This window comes from Equus przewalskii, chromosome 16, assembly GCF_037783145.1.
Source record: "Equus przewalskii isolate Varuska chromosome 16, EquPr2, whole genome shotgun sequence".
NCBI lineage: Eukaryota > Metazoa > Chordata > Mammalia > Perissodactyla > Equidae > Equus > Equus przewalskii.
The window spans coordinates 54,242,998-54,257,329 of NC_091846.1; positions in this window are offsets into that span (position 1 = coordinate 54,242,998).

Consider the following 14,332-nt stretch of genomic DNA (forward strand, 5'->3'; position numbering starts at 1 on the left):
TTTATCTGAAATTCAAATTTAACTGGGCATCCTGTATTTTTATTTACTAAATCTGGCAACCATGGGTCAAATCTGGATGGCCTTCTCTTTTTGTAAATAAAGTTTAAGTGGGACACAGCCAAACTGAATCATTTAGGTATTGTCTATGGAAGCTTCAGCTCTGCAACCGCAGAGTTGAATAGTTGCAACAGAGACCACATGTCTGGCAAAGTCGGAAATATTTACTATGTGACCCTTTACAGAACAAGTTTGCCAGCCACTGCCTTGTAGGCAACTTTTCAGTAAGAAAGGTCAAAGCCACATCCACTTTCATAAGTAAACCTGGCAAGTCTCATAGCTCACTTCCAGCACAGTCATAGCTGCCAAGATTCAAGGTGAGAAGAATTAAACTCCATGTTTCAAAAAAGAAATGGAGGTTTCCAGAAAAACATTGTGAGACAGTTGATACTTTTTCAGCCATCTCAGAAAATACAACCTTCTACTCATTAGATTGTGACTCGTTGTCTAAAGACAGCACTCTGGAAACAAATGAGGGACTTCACAAACAAGAAAAGTGATTTTTATTTGAAGGATTGTCACTATATAAATTTGAAGATGTGTAGATTAGAAGTGTTTTCCCCTTAATGGTATATTTCATTGAACAAAAAAGAAAATACAGCACTGCTTTTTAAATAAAACCTTAATTTAAATTCACTTCTAAATTATGTTTCCACTGTGTAGCAACACGTTAATATTCTGTTTAAAGTTTCTAAAACAGAATAGGTCAAAATACCTACAAGATGATACAAAAGTAAAACAAGCGTAGTTGACTAGTTCCACGCCTAGCAGTTCTTTGACGATCCTTTTTCATTGCCAGGAAATTTTGCTTTAAGAGTAGAGATGGGAGAGATATATCCACAGTCTTGGTGAAAATGTCAAGTTTTCACTAATACATGTTTCCTGAGGCTTCTAATTTGCCTGATTAAGGAACATTAGTCATATCATAAGGTACTAAATAGTTTAGTTTGGTCTTAATTCAAAATGTGTAAAATAAATTTTAGAGGGAACTATTTTTCTTTCCTTTTTATGTTTTTCTAAAGTAATATGTTTATAAATTTACCTTCCATAAATCAAGTTTCGGTTTTCATAAACCAACAATACATGGTATTGCAGAAAGTATTAAAATAGGTATAAGAGAATTTAGTTGGTTTATGAAACCAATGAAAGTGTTAACTCTTAACATTTTGAATTAGATGACTATATTGTTTCCATGTGGATACTTAATGCTTTGACTTAATCCATATGCCTCTTCACTGTTTTTAATCTTCATACAAACTTGGAATACTGTGTATCTAAGATAAATATTAACGTTAAGTATATAAAGTAATCTCATTTTAGTATTGTTTACTAAATGTGTGCACATAAAACAAATTAAGGACTGTTACACCATTGAAATAATACAGAAATTGATTCATGTAATTCTAGATGTGATTAATAGCAAAAATTTTAAATAATTCATGCTCAATTTTAAGTATGCAGCCTATCTGCTGAAACTTAATGCAAATTATTTAGCAAACCAAAAAATGTTTTAAAAGTTAGTAATAAATATAGTGAGAAAAAGTTGGGGGTATTATAATTTGTAACTGGCAGCTGATGTTGATTAACAATACAGAAAAAGACAATGATAAGATAGAAATGTGTGGGATTATCGTTTTGATTCCTCAAAACAACTAACTAATTATATGGAAAGTGATTATCTCCAAATAAAACATATTCAGCTGTATCTTGTGCTGCCATTTTGTCAAATGATTCACACATCCATATATTTATCATGAAATATTACAAGAGTGTGGTAAAGATTTCAGTGTCAATACAGATTACTCAACAAATCCATATTAGTAATAACTCCCTTAGAAAAGTCAGTGAAACTCTACCATTGAGTTATTTTCTAAATACCTACACTTTTAAGTTGTAATTTATTTTTTTACTTAATTCTTGGAAACCCAGAAGTTTATAATCATGGTTTTCTTCTTTTGTTCTTCTTTTGGCCATTTAGAGATTAAGTGCCACCCATATTCATGAGCAATATTACTGATCTTAGAGTATGTGATAATAATAGCAAACTACCAATTTATTCTATACAGGTATCATGCTAAGCAATTTGTATGTTCTTAGTGTACTCTGTATAATATGGATAATATTACAAAGTCCTTTCTACAGAAGGAGAAACGAAGTCTTATCTAACGGTAACATGGTTAACAAGTGATGACGCTAGTATTTGAACGCTTGCAATTTGGCCCCAATCCTTGGTTCCTCATTACTTCTAAGCATTTATCAAACACTGAGTCAGTATTAAGAACACAAACAAGAAAAACTAAGTCCTTGACCTCATAAAATTCCTTCACGGTCTAGTGTTAGAGATAACACTAGTGAATAAATGATATGATAAATAGAATAATGAACAAAACTTTATGTTATTGCAAAGAAGAATGATATTATGTATATATGACATCTGAACTAAATTTTAATATAGTATCTCTCCAACAGATAGTAAAAATGATATAGTAGACAGAAAAAATGACATGTACAAAATCATAAGAGCATGAAATTTTTGATTGATCCTATACTTTTCCCTATTTGTATCATTATTAGTTGAGTATGCGTTCTAGCATTCTGAAGTCATGTTTGTTTCTTGTAGCATGAGTAAAGCAACATTTTAATTGTGCATTCCCTTGTCATTTTCAATTACAGGCATACCTTGTAGATATTGTGGGTTCGGTTCCAGACCACCACAATAAAGTTAACATGGCAATAAAGTGAGTCACATACACTTTTTGGTATCTCGGTGCATATAAAAGTTATGTTTACACTATACTGTAGTCTATTAAACGTGCAACAGCATTCTATCTAAATATATATATATATATATATATATATATATATATATATATACCTACCCTAACTAAAAAATACTTTATTGATAAAAAATGTTAACCATCATCTGAGCCTTCAGTGAGCCATAATCTTTTTGCTGGTGGAGGGTCTTGCCTCAACGTTGATGGGTGCTGAGTGATCAGGGTGATAGTTGCCAAAGGCTGGGGTGGGTGTGACAATTTCTTAAAATGGGACAACAATGAAGTTTGCTTCATTGATTGATTCTTCCTTTCATGAATGATTTCTTTGTAGCATGTGATGCTGTTTGATAGCTTTATAGCCACAGAAAAACTTCTTTTTAAATTGGTTAATCCTTTCAAACCCTGCCACTGTTTTATCAACTAAGTTTATATAATGTTCTAAATGCTTTGTTGTCGTTTAAAGGATCTTAACAGCATCTTCAGTGGGAGTAGTTTCCTTCTCAAGAAACCACTTTCTTTGTTCATCCATAAGAAGCAAGTCCCCATCTGTTAAAGTTTTACATGAGATTGCAACAATTCAGTCACATCTTCAACCTCCACATCTAATTGTAGTTCTCTTGCTGTTTCTACCATATTTGCAATTATCTCCTCCACCGAAGTCTTGAACCCCTGAAAGTCATCCATAGGGGCTGGAGTCAACTTCTTCCAAACTCCTTTTAATGTTGATATTTGGATCTTTTCTCAAGAATCACGAATGCACTTAATGACATCTAAAATGATAAATACTGTCCAGAAGGTTTTCGATTTACTTTGCCCAGATCCATCAGAGTAATCACTATCTATGGCAGCTCTAGCCTTATGAAACGCATTTCTTAAATAATGCGACTTGAAAGTCAAAATGACTCCTTGACCCACCAGCTGCAGAATGGATGTTCTGTTGGTAGGCATGAAAACAACATTAATCTCATTGTACATCTCCATCAGAGCTCTTAGGTGACCAAGTGCATTGTCAATGAGCAGTAATCTTTTGAAAGGAATCTTTTTTTCTGAGCAGTAGGTCTCAACAGTGGGCCTAAAATATTCAGTAAATCTTGTTGTAAAAACAGATATGCTGTCATCCAGGCTTTGTTGTTCCGTTTATAGAGCACAAGAAGAGTAGGTTTAGCATAATTCTTAAGGGCCCTAGGATTTTTGGAATGGTAAATGAGCATTGGCTTCAGCTTAAAGTCAAGAGCTGCATTAGCCTCTAACAAGAGAGTCAGCCTGTCCTTTGAAGTTTTGAAGCCAGGCATTGAATTATCTCTAGCTATGAAAGTTCTAGATGGCATCTTCTTCCAATATAAAGCTATTTTGTCTACAGTGAAAATCTGTTGTTTAGTGTAGCCCCCTTCATTAACAATCTTAGCTGGAGCTTCTGGATAACTTACTGCAGCTTCTCCATCAGCACTTGCTGCTTCATCTTGTCCTTTTATGTTATGGAGATGGCTTCTTTCCTTAAACCTCATCAACCAACCTCTGCTAACTTCAAACATTTTTCTGCAGCTTCCTCACCTCTCTCAGCCTTCACAGAATTGAGGAGAGTGAGGGCTTTGCTCTGGATTAGGTTTTGGTTTAAGGGAATGTTGTGGCTGGTTTGATCTTCTATCCAGACCACTAAAACTTTCTTCACATCAGCAATAAGGCTGTCTCACTTTCTTATCATTCATGTGTTCACTGGGGTGGCACTTTTAATTTCCTTCAAAAACTTTTCCTTTGCATTCATAGCTTGGCTAATTATTTGGTGCAAGAGACCTAGCTTTTGGCCTATCTCAGCTTTCGACGTGCCTTCCTCACTAAACTTAATCATTTCAACTTTGATTTAAAGTGAGAGACGGTACAACTCTTCCTTTCACTAACACTTAGAGGCCATTGTAGGGTTATTAATTGGCCTAATTTCACTATTGTTGTGGCTCAGGGAATAAGGAGGCCCAAGGAGAGTGAGAGAGACAGGGGAACTGAGTTTGGTGGAGCAGTCAAAACATACACAATATTTATAGATTACGTTTGCCATTTGATATGAGTGTGGTTTGTGATGCCCCAAAATAATTACAACAGTAACATCAATGATCACTGATCACAGATCACCATAACAAATATAATAATAATTAAAATGTTTGAAATATTGCAAGAAATACCAAACTGTGACACAGAGACACAAGTGAGCAAATGCGGTTGGAAAAATTACACCAACAGACCTGCTCAATGCAGGGTTACCACAAACCTTCAATTTGTAAAAAATGCAGCATCTGTGAAGTACAATAAATGAGGTATGCCCACACTAAATTGTTAAATACCAGAAACCAGGTTCTACATTTCAGTTATCATCTCATCTCTAACATAATTTAGTGATTGGCTATAGTAACGATGCTCAAGAAATGCTTGCTGAATAATTGGAAGAATTAACAATGGAGACTGACACATTTAAGATGACTAATTGATATAAGTAATATATTCATATTTTATATTTAATGATGTTACTTAGGTAAGAGATATGAAAAAGAGAAAGAAACATTTATGGAATCAGGATTCAATAATTTTAGTTAGATATAAAGTATCTCAATAGCACACAACATTATCAAGTACTTTTCTAAATTTCACAAGGAGATGAAAGAATCAGCAGCCTACTGCATTCAAACTCTGCATAGTATAGAGTTTCTCAACTTTTATCTGCCCACAAATCCACTTTTTAAGCAGATTAAGGTTATGGATCCATTCTCGGAGTAATGTTTTGAAATGTATAAAATACATAGCATTACAAAGGAAACAAATTATATTGTAATATAATTAAAACATTTGTCAAATAAAAGTGTTATATTTTATTATAAATTCTTTCTTATTAATGGATTAAATAACAAGAGCTTGTAGCTGGCCTATTATTATACTTTCCAAATACTGTGTATTAATTTTATTTTGACATATCTACAAATATTGTCCCCCTCACATGGAAAGACAAAACCAAAACCAAAACAAACAAACAAAAAACCATCACCAATAACAAACAAACAAGAAGAAAATCTATGTCTTATCTCATCTAAGAAACTCAGTCTTACCAGAAATCCATGACCTTGTTGATACTATCTATCAACTAGCAGTCATAATTCAGTTATGTGGGACAAATCTGTTGCAGAAGATTGCATAAATAAACCCAATTCCTCAATGTTCCTTTTGCCATATGACCTGGGGTCCCCTCCTACTCTAATGTTTGTCTTGAGCATGTGACTTGCTTTGGCAAAGGGGTATTTAGCCGGTGTGATACAAATAAAGGCTTATAAAAGCACACGTACAATTGAACTTGCTCTTTATTGCACCTCTGCCATTGTTATTAAGAAGAGGCTCAGGTGAGCCTGCTAGCAGCTGAAATATGTGGGTTAGCAATAACTTGCTTCAGCAGTCCCAACTGAGGCCATCCTAAATCAGCAAACAGCTGGCGAAATCCCTATGTGTAAACTAACCCAGCCAAGGTCAGCAAAGCTGTCTCGCTGACTTCTAGATGACCCCAGAAATGTGAGTATAAATGCTATTGCCATATGCCAACTTCATTTTGGCAAGAAGAAACTAATCCCACTCTGCACACTTCACTTAATGTCGTCTCTCCACTTGAGAGATAGAATAAAATACAACACATTTGATTTGAAATACATGGCTATGTTTCAAATCAAAGGTATTCTATTATATATGTGCATGAGAACTTTTCTATCTCCCACTTTTCATATCTTATTCTGCACATAGCGATTAACAACTAATGAAGTCAATTCTGCACAAAGTAAGGATTCAAGAATAAACATTTCTTAATAAACTATACAATCATTTTCACAAGGAAACATATTTTAAAGTTTATGTAAAATTAGCAATGAGCAAGGACAATTAATTTGGACATCTGCAGTAAACTCGATTAATCCCTCCTTTGAGGAAAGAAGCGGTATAGACTGTACGCTGAAAAGAAGTGTATAGCCAAAAAAAAAATAGAAGAGTAGCACTCATTTTCAGGGAGTTAAATATTTACAAAAGGTGCGAATAACATATAAAAACCACGAGTCTAACTTATATTCACTCATCTGCTGCATTACTTACTGAGAAATCATTTCCCTTAATGTCCACAATTTACAGTTATGCCTAACTGATAAGTTACTGAAGTGCACTGCTAACGTCCTGCTTGATTTTTAATTAACAACATCGAAAGCAGGTTTCTATATCTTTTAGTCCAACGTTTTAATTTCATTTTAGAAAGCAAACCATTTAGCTATAGCAAATAAAATACAGTGCATGCTAAATCAAGTGTATCTGCTCTGCATTTGCCAAAGAATTTGTTTTTCATCATCACGTCTGGGCACTATGCAAAAAGAAAACACGGTTCAAGTAGAATGGTACCCAGTGACCCAAAGAGAAGAAGCCAGTCCGTCAAAAATAAAAATAAAAATTCAAAAGAACAAATTGAAGTTAAGACAGGATAAAAATGAGTTGGTATTATATGAAACAAGCCCATGACAATAACAAATATTTGGAATGCTAAGCTATTTCATGTACAAAAGAACTCTGGAAAAAAGCAATGGCTAAACTTTTCTCCAAGGCAGAGAGAACTACTGAAATAGTTTCAATATTATTCAACAGAGTAGTTAAATCACCGAAATAGTGTCTTTCTTTTTGTTCTTTTAAACTATTATTACTGCATTAAAGCCTTGATTAATATAGCTTTATTACAAAGATAAGATTGAAACTACAATGAGGCTTTTGAATAAATCAGTAACCCCGTTCCCGTTAATCTAATTTCATTCATTCGCTAGTTTCATAAATATTTCTTGAACACCTACTGCTTTGCAGGCAGTTTTCTAGTTGCTGGGAACAGAAGAGTCAATAAAACTGATGACATATCTAGCTCCAGGAGACTCACTATTTAGTGTGAACAAACAGAAAATATTTAATGAGCAGAATCAGAAATAAATATGTTGTCAATTAAAGATAAATACCCTGACAAAAAATAGACAAGGCTGAAGGCATAGAATATAGATGCTTATTATTTCATAATGGATCATTAGGAATGATCACTCTGATAAGTAAAATTTAAGTAGAGACCGAAGGATACAAAAGAGGAAGTCATGTCCCTATTTGGGTGTTATGGGTTGTGTCCCTCAAAAAGATATGTTAAAATTCTAACCCTCTGGTACCTGTGAATGTCATCTTATTGGGAAATAAGGTCTTCGTGGACAGGATCAAGTAAAGATGAGGTCATGAGGCTAGGTTCTAATGCAATATCACGGGTGTCCTTAGAAGAACAGAAGACAATGATACAAGGGCAGGAATGCCATGTGACGATGGAGGCAGAGATTGAAATGCTGCAGCTGCCAGGAACACCAACTGCTGACAAACCTCGAGAAGCTAAGAAAAGGCAGGAAGTGTGCTCCCCTCCAGGTTTGAGAAAGCCTGGCCCTGCTGACACTGACTTTGGACTTCTGGCCTCCAGGACTGTGAGACAATACATTTGTGTTGTGATAAGCCACCCAGTTTGTGACACTTTGTCATGGCAGCCCTAGGAAGCAAATACATTGGGAGAAGATAATTACAGATTAAAGGAACAGCAAGTGCAAAGGGCAATTTATAAATATTCCAATATAAAGAAGAGTACAGCTAAGGTGGCAAAGGCTACAGAGAGGGCTGGTGAATCCAGGGCGCTAATTCAGACAATTTCTCTAATACCAAAAAGTTACTCTGCAGTTAAAAAAAAGTCAATATTAGGAAAAAGTAACACTGTACTAAAAGAAGCCATAAGCCTATCTACAAGTTTAAAAGTTTTAATTATTAAGAGTGATAATGCAAGAGAACTGCAAATTTAAGAAAAAAACATAAACAAGGAAAAGATTAAATTTGCAAAGAAATTCAGACATTACAAAGTATTTTTCAGTTAAGTTAAATCAACAAAAACACTAGATATGACAAGTAAATATACCTTTTTATTAAAGAAAAGTATTAAATTTAAAAATCCACTATCTACTTGAGGTAGAGACAGTGCTGACTGATATTATGTTTTCATTAGCTTCTTGGAAGCATAACAAGTCTAAACTGGCCCAAAGGTTAAGCAAGTGATCTAAGTAAGCTACAACAAAATCAACCATTAAGATTTTTTATCTAAACAGTGAGATGAAATTTATCCCCTCTTTGTTAGAAAAGTTCAAGGAAAAAAAAAAACTCCTATTGACATTAAGGCGTTCCTTTGTTTCATTTCCTGCTTTATTTTTCACATGAGCACTTATCATTCATCTGTTATTTGTATTTGCTTCTCTGTTCACTAAAACGTAAGTTTATGGAGAGAAGGGTTTGATCCGTTTTGTTAATCGTCATGCCCTCTAGTGCGAGTAAGAGATTCTCAACAAGTACGTATTAAAAGAACACGTGGTGTAGCCTGTATTGTGCACGTGCATGTGTTAGCATGTATATAAGGGAATAAATCTATTTTAATGTAAAAAATAAATAGGAGATAATAGTATTTTCTTTGGATATTGTATATCTTAGGGATCGTTACCCATAGAAATTATTATTCCCAGTCTCTTCTTTCAGGGGAAAAAAATGAAGCTATAAAAGATTGCATTAAAAATTACATTTATTATGAGCACTTACCTTACTACCTTGCTACAAAAATTTTCAGTCATAATATTTTGGGCATTTCTCTGGAATTAGATTAGATGAAACTTTCCAAGATTTGTTGTGTGCCCAGTTTAGGAAATAATTATTGCATATGCCATTAGGAGTGGTGACACTGACGAGTTAATAGGAAACACAAGGGTATATTAATATTGAACATTTATAGGCTATATTATATATATATTATATATTTATAAGGACACTAGTACCATCTTAGGGGAGCCACCTTCAGGACCTCAGCTAAACCTAATTACTTCCTAAAGGCCTCAGCTCCAAATATCACGACACGGGGGATTATGGCTTCAACATAAGAATTTTGGAAGGGACATAAACATTCTCTTCATAGCATTAGGTCAGCTCCATTTATCCCCATCCATTTCGGTGAGGTTCTGTCATGCATTTGCTATGTTTGATTATTTTGCCACTATTTTCAGTCTATTCTGGGATGCCCCAATATCCTTGTTGATTTTTTTTTAACTGCATTGAGAAAAGTGTACTCTGTGTGGGTTGTGACAAATATGTAAAGTCAGTATCCATTATCCATGTACCATACGTCATTGCTCTAAGAAAAACCCTGGGTGGCCTCTTTGTAGTTAACAACTTTTCACTCCCAGATCCCTGGCACCATGGATCTGTTCTCTGTCCATATAATTTTGACTTCTAGAATATCATACAAACAGAATTATCCAATATATAGCATTCTGAGTCTGGTTCATTTCACTTAACAAAATGCACTTATGTTTCATCCATGTTTTTCTATGAATCATATTGCTTGCTCCATTATTAATGTATAGTATTTCATTTTATGGGTGTATTACAGTTTTATTACCCATTCAAGGACATCTGGTTACAGATAACCTTGCTTTAAGTTTTCGATAATTAGGAATAAAGCTGCTTTAAGCATTCACAGGCAGGTTCTTACGTGGATAGAATTTTTTAAATCACTTTGATAAATACCTAACAAGAAGATAGCTTGAGTTGTTTGGTACTCACATGTGTGGAATTGAATTAACTCAGCAGACTTGAGTTGCTCAAACTTTTTACATTCCCAATAAGAACCTGTTTTAATAATTGTCTCTCTTGCCCGGCTCCTCTGAAAGGGTGGCAAACCCCTTGTGACTGTGTCTCCCAGGCGCTTCCCACTCCCGCTCTAGCCTGCACTCAGCCTCCAGCAATATCTCATAATTTGTAGTTTAACGACCTTACTGGCTCACACGAAGTCTGACAGTCCTCTGTCCAGGAGAGCATATGCTTAGGTTGCACGTGTGCTTACCAGCGTCTCTCTCTCTCCAGATTTTGGGATGACTGTCCTGAGAACCAACTCTGATGGATTTCACACACAAAAAAAGTCATTAATTTGATGCCTGTCCATTTTTTTCTTGTAAGAATGAGAGCATCTTTTTTCCCTTTTCATTTTTCTACATGTCCATGCAGAAACCAGAAGCCTTTTTCTGTTTTTGACTACCTGCCGCTTTGATATGGTTACAGATAGAAGCCTCAAAGAATAGTTTTCTCTCAAGAATAGGGGCGATAAATTAAGTGATGTGATAAAAACCAGAATACGGTTACTTGCGTAGTAGGACTTGACTTGGAAAGAGTATGAAAGATCTTTTGGGGTGACGAAAAATTTTAATATTTTAATTTGGGTATTGGTTATATAGAATGGACCTATGTAGGCACCTATGCACGCTCAAGGTTTGTTTACTTTTTGTAAATTATGCCTTGATAAAAATAATGTTAAAATAAATTTAGAAGCAACTCTATTTCTTAATCCTTATCTGGCTTTCTGTGTGTCTGTTTTCAATGACTAGATGAATTATGCAGAAGCAGCCTTGTGAAAGTAAGTCTTCATTAGTAGATGGCAACTTTGTGTGAAGAAAATGGCATTAGTTTTTTTTTCTTAACCCATAAACCAGAGGTACAAAGCTTAGAGAGCAGAATGTGGGTTGGTTTCTGCCCCGAACCCTCTAGGGCAGGGCACGAACTGCTCAAGGATACAGCTCCTCTCATCAATTGTCTAAAGATTGGGAGGAAAAGGAAGCTAACTTATAAAACCTAACACTAAGAATACTAGACAAGATGGAAAATTAATACATGCCACACCCAGTCTGCAGACCCCTCCTCTTTAAAGACATCATTAATGTCAAATATTTCATATTAAGCTCGGTATAAACTATTCTTATGATGAAAGGAATTCTGAAGCTGTGTTTGGAGACTCAAAGGGAGAAAATCCTCTGAATGCATCCATGGTAAGTGGAGATGTCTCCCTTTGCCACATTGTTGCCACTGTATCCTATAGCCAGGCTTTTCACCATATTTAAAACTATATTTGACCTATATTGAAAACTAGTAGTTGTGTCCTGCACAGTTTCCTGTGTTTTGATTTAAAATACATTTAAAAAGGGGATATATTCACATGGCTAAAAAATAATCTATGAATTTAAATACCCCCTTTCACTCATCGTAAATTCTTTTGTATCCTTGCAGTGTTAAGCTTTGTGGAAGCAAATATAGAAACAAATTCTTTATTTGTTGTTTTGTTTTGGTTTTGGCAACATCTGTTGCCAATCTTCCTCTTTGCTTGAGGAAGATTGTCACTGAGCTAACATCTGTGCCAATCTTCCTCTATTTTATGTGGAATGTTGCCACAGCACAGCTTGATGAGCAGTGGGTAAGTCCATGTTCAGGATGCGAACTTGTGAACCCCAGGCCACTGAAGTGAAGTGCATGAGCTTAACCACTACACCACCAGGCCAATTGCTAGAAATAAATTCTTCCATTCACTAGTTTTTAATATAAAAGGGGTGACATGACACTGTTTACCACATAATTTTTCTTTACTGATGAAGATTTGCCCCAAGCAGACATCTGTTGCCAATCTTCCCCTTTTTGTATGTGAGCTGCCACCACAGCATGGCCACTGACAAATAGTGCAGGAATGTGCACGGGAACTGAACCTGGGCCACCAAAGCAAGAGTGCACCACTACTTACCTACTAGGCCACCAGGACTGGGCCTCACATAGTTTTTTGATGAACAGTTTACTTTGGAGGAAATTCAGTACCTTCCATATGTTTTCTCATTTTTTGTCTTTTGCAGTGCACATAACTACATTTTTGAATACACTATGATTTATTTAACCAGTTCTCCATTGCTGGATATTTGGGTTGCTGACAGTATTTTGCTGCTTCAAACAAAGCTAAAATGAATAAACTAGTACATATATTATTTCACATGTGTAAGAATATCCATTACATAAATCCCCAGACATAAAATTGCTGGGAGAAACTATATATGCATGTGTAATTTTGATATATATTGCCAGTTTCTCCTCCAAGAAGTTTGTGCCAATGTACTCTCTCAGGAGTAATATATCAGACGGACTGTTTCCTTAGTCTCACAAAAAGAGTGTGTTATCAACATTGGATTTTGTCAAGTGGATGGATAGAATATTGTATGACAGAGTAGGTTGCTATATTTTTTGTTGAGATAGAATTTACACGTGGCAAAATACATAAATCTTGTGTACATCTTATTGAATTTTCACACGTACGTATGAATGTTCATATATGTTCTCCACGTGACAACCACCCTGTCAAGATATAAAGCATTCCCAGCATCCTGGGAGGCCCCCTGATGCTACCCTCCAAGCTGTACACCCATAAGGACAACCACAATTTTCACTGCTACCATCAAAGATTAGTTCTTCTTATTTTGTATTTAATATAAATGGAATATAATAGCATTAGTGTTATGGCATATCTGGCTTTTTCCTTCAGTCTTACGTCTAGGATATTTGCTCAGGATATTGTATATACAAATTTTTCCTTCATTTCATTGCCATGGTATCCCATTGTATGACTATATCACAATTTATTTATTTTATGAATAAATAATACTTGATTGGTTCTCATTCTTTGCTATTAAAAAAAAATCTTCTAACTATGCTTTATCTATGTCCCCACACTATTTAATATGTTGATTTTCATTCCACTGAAAACATTTTCTCGCTCATATTTGATTTCTTCTTTGATCCATGAGTTACATAGATTTATGAAGGCAATGGCCAAACATTTGGAGATTTTCCAGTTAGCTTGCTAATGTTGCATTCTAACTTGATTTCACATATTAAGATAATACACACCCAAATGATTTCAGAGCTTTGATAGTCATTGCTGCATGTTGATTTCAACATGCATATGAAAAGATTATATTTTGCAAATATTGGATATAGTGTTCTACATGTCTCAAATACAGCAACACTTAACAATATTATTTAAATTTCTATGTTTTTAATGATTTCATTGTTTGATTGTTTTATCAGTTTTTGAGAGAGTTCTGTTAAAATCCTGATTGTGGGTTTTTCTACTTCAGCATTTAGTTCTGTCAAATCTTCATATTTTCTTGAAAAAACAATCCTGTTAAGTGTACGAAATTTAGAATTGTTAGATTTTCTTGTAGAAGTAATATTTTAAATCATAATAATATATCTCTTTAGCATGTGTATTTTTTTGTTTTAATCTTGTCTCATCTGATATTAAGATAGCCATCCGTGCTTCATTTTGGTTAATGTTTGCATTATAAATATTTTTGTATATCTTTATTTTCAATCTTTCTGTATCCTAATATTGTACACAAGTGTGTGTTTTAAATAGCATATGGTTTACTTTTTTATTAATGTAGCTTTTTTATTTTAACTTATTTACTTTATGAAGAGTTTAAAAAGTTTACATTAATATGATTTTTGACAGTCTGTTTAAATCTATTGTCCTGCTATTTGTTTTCTATTTTCCCAATGTGATCTTTGTTATTTTATTCTTCTCCTGT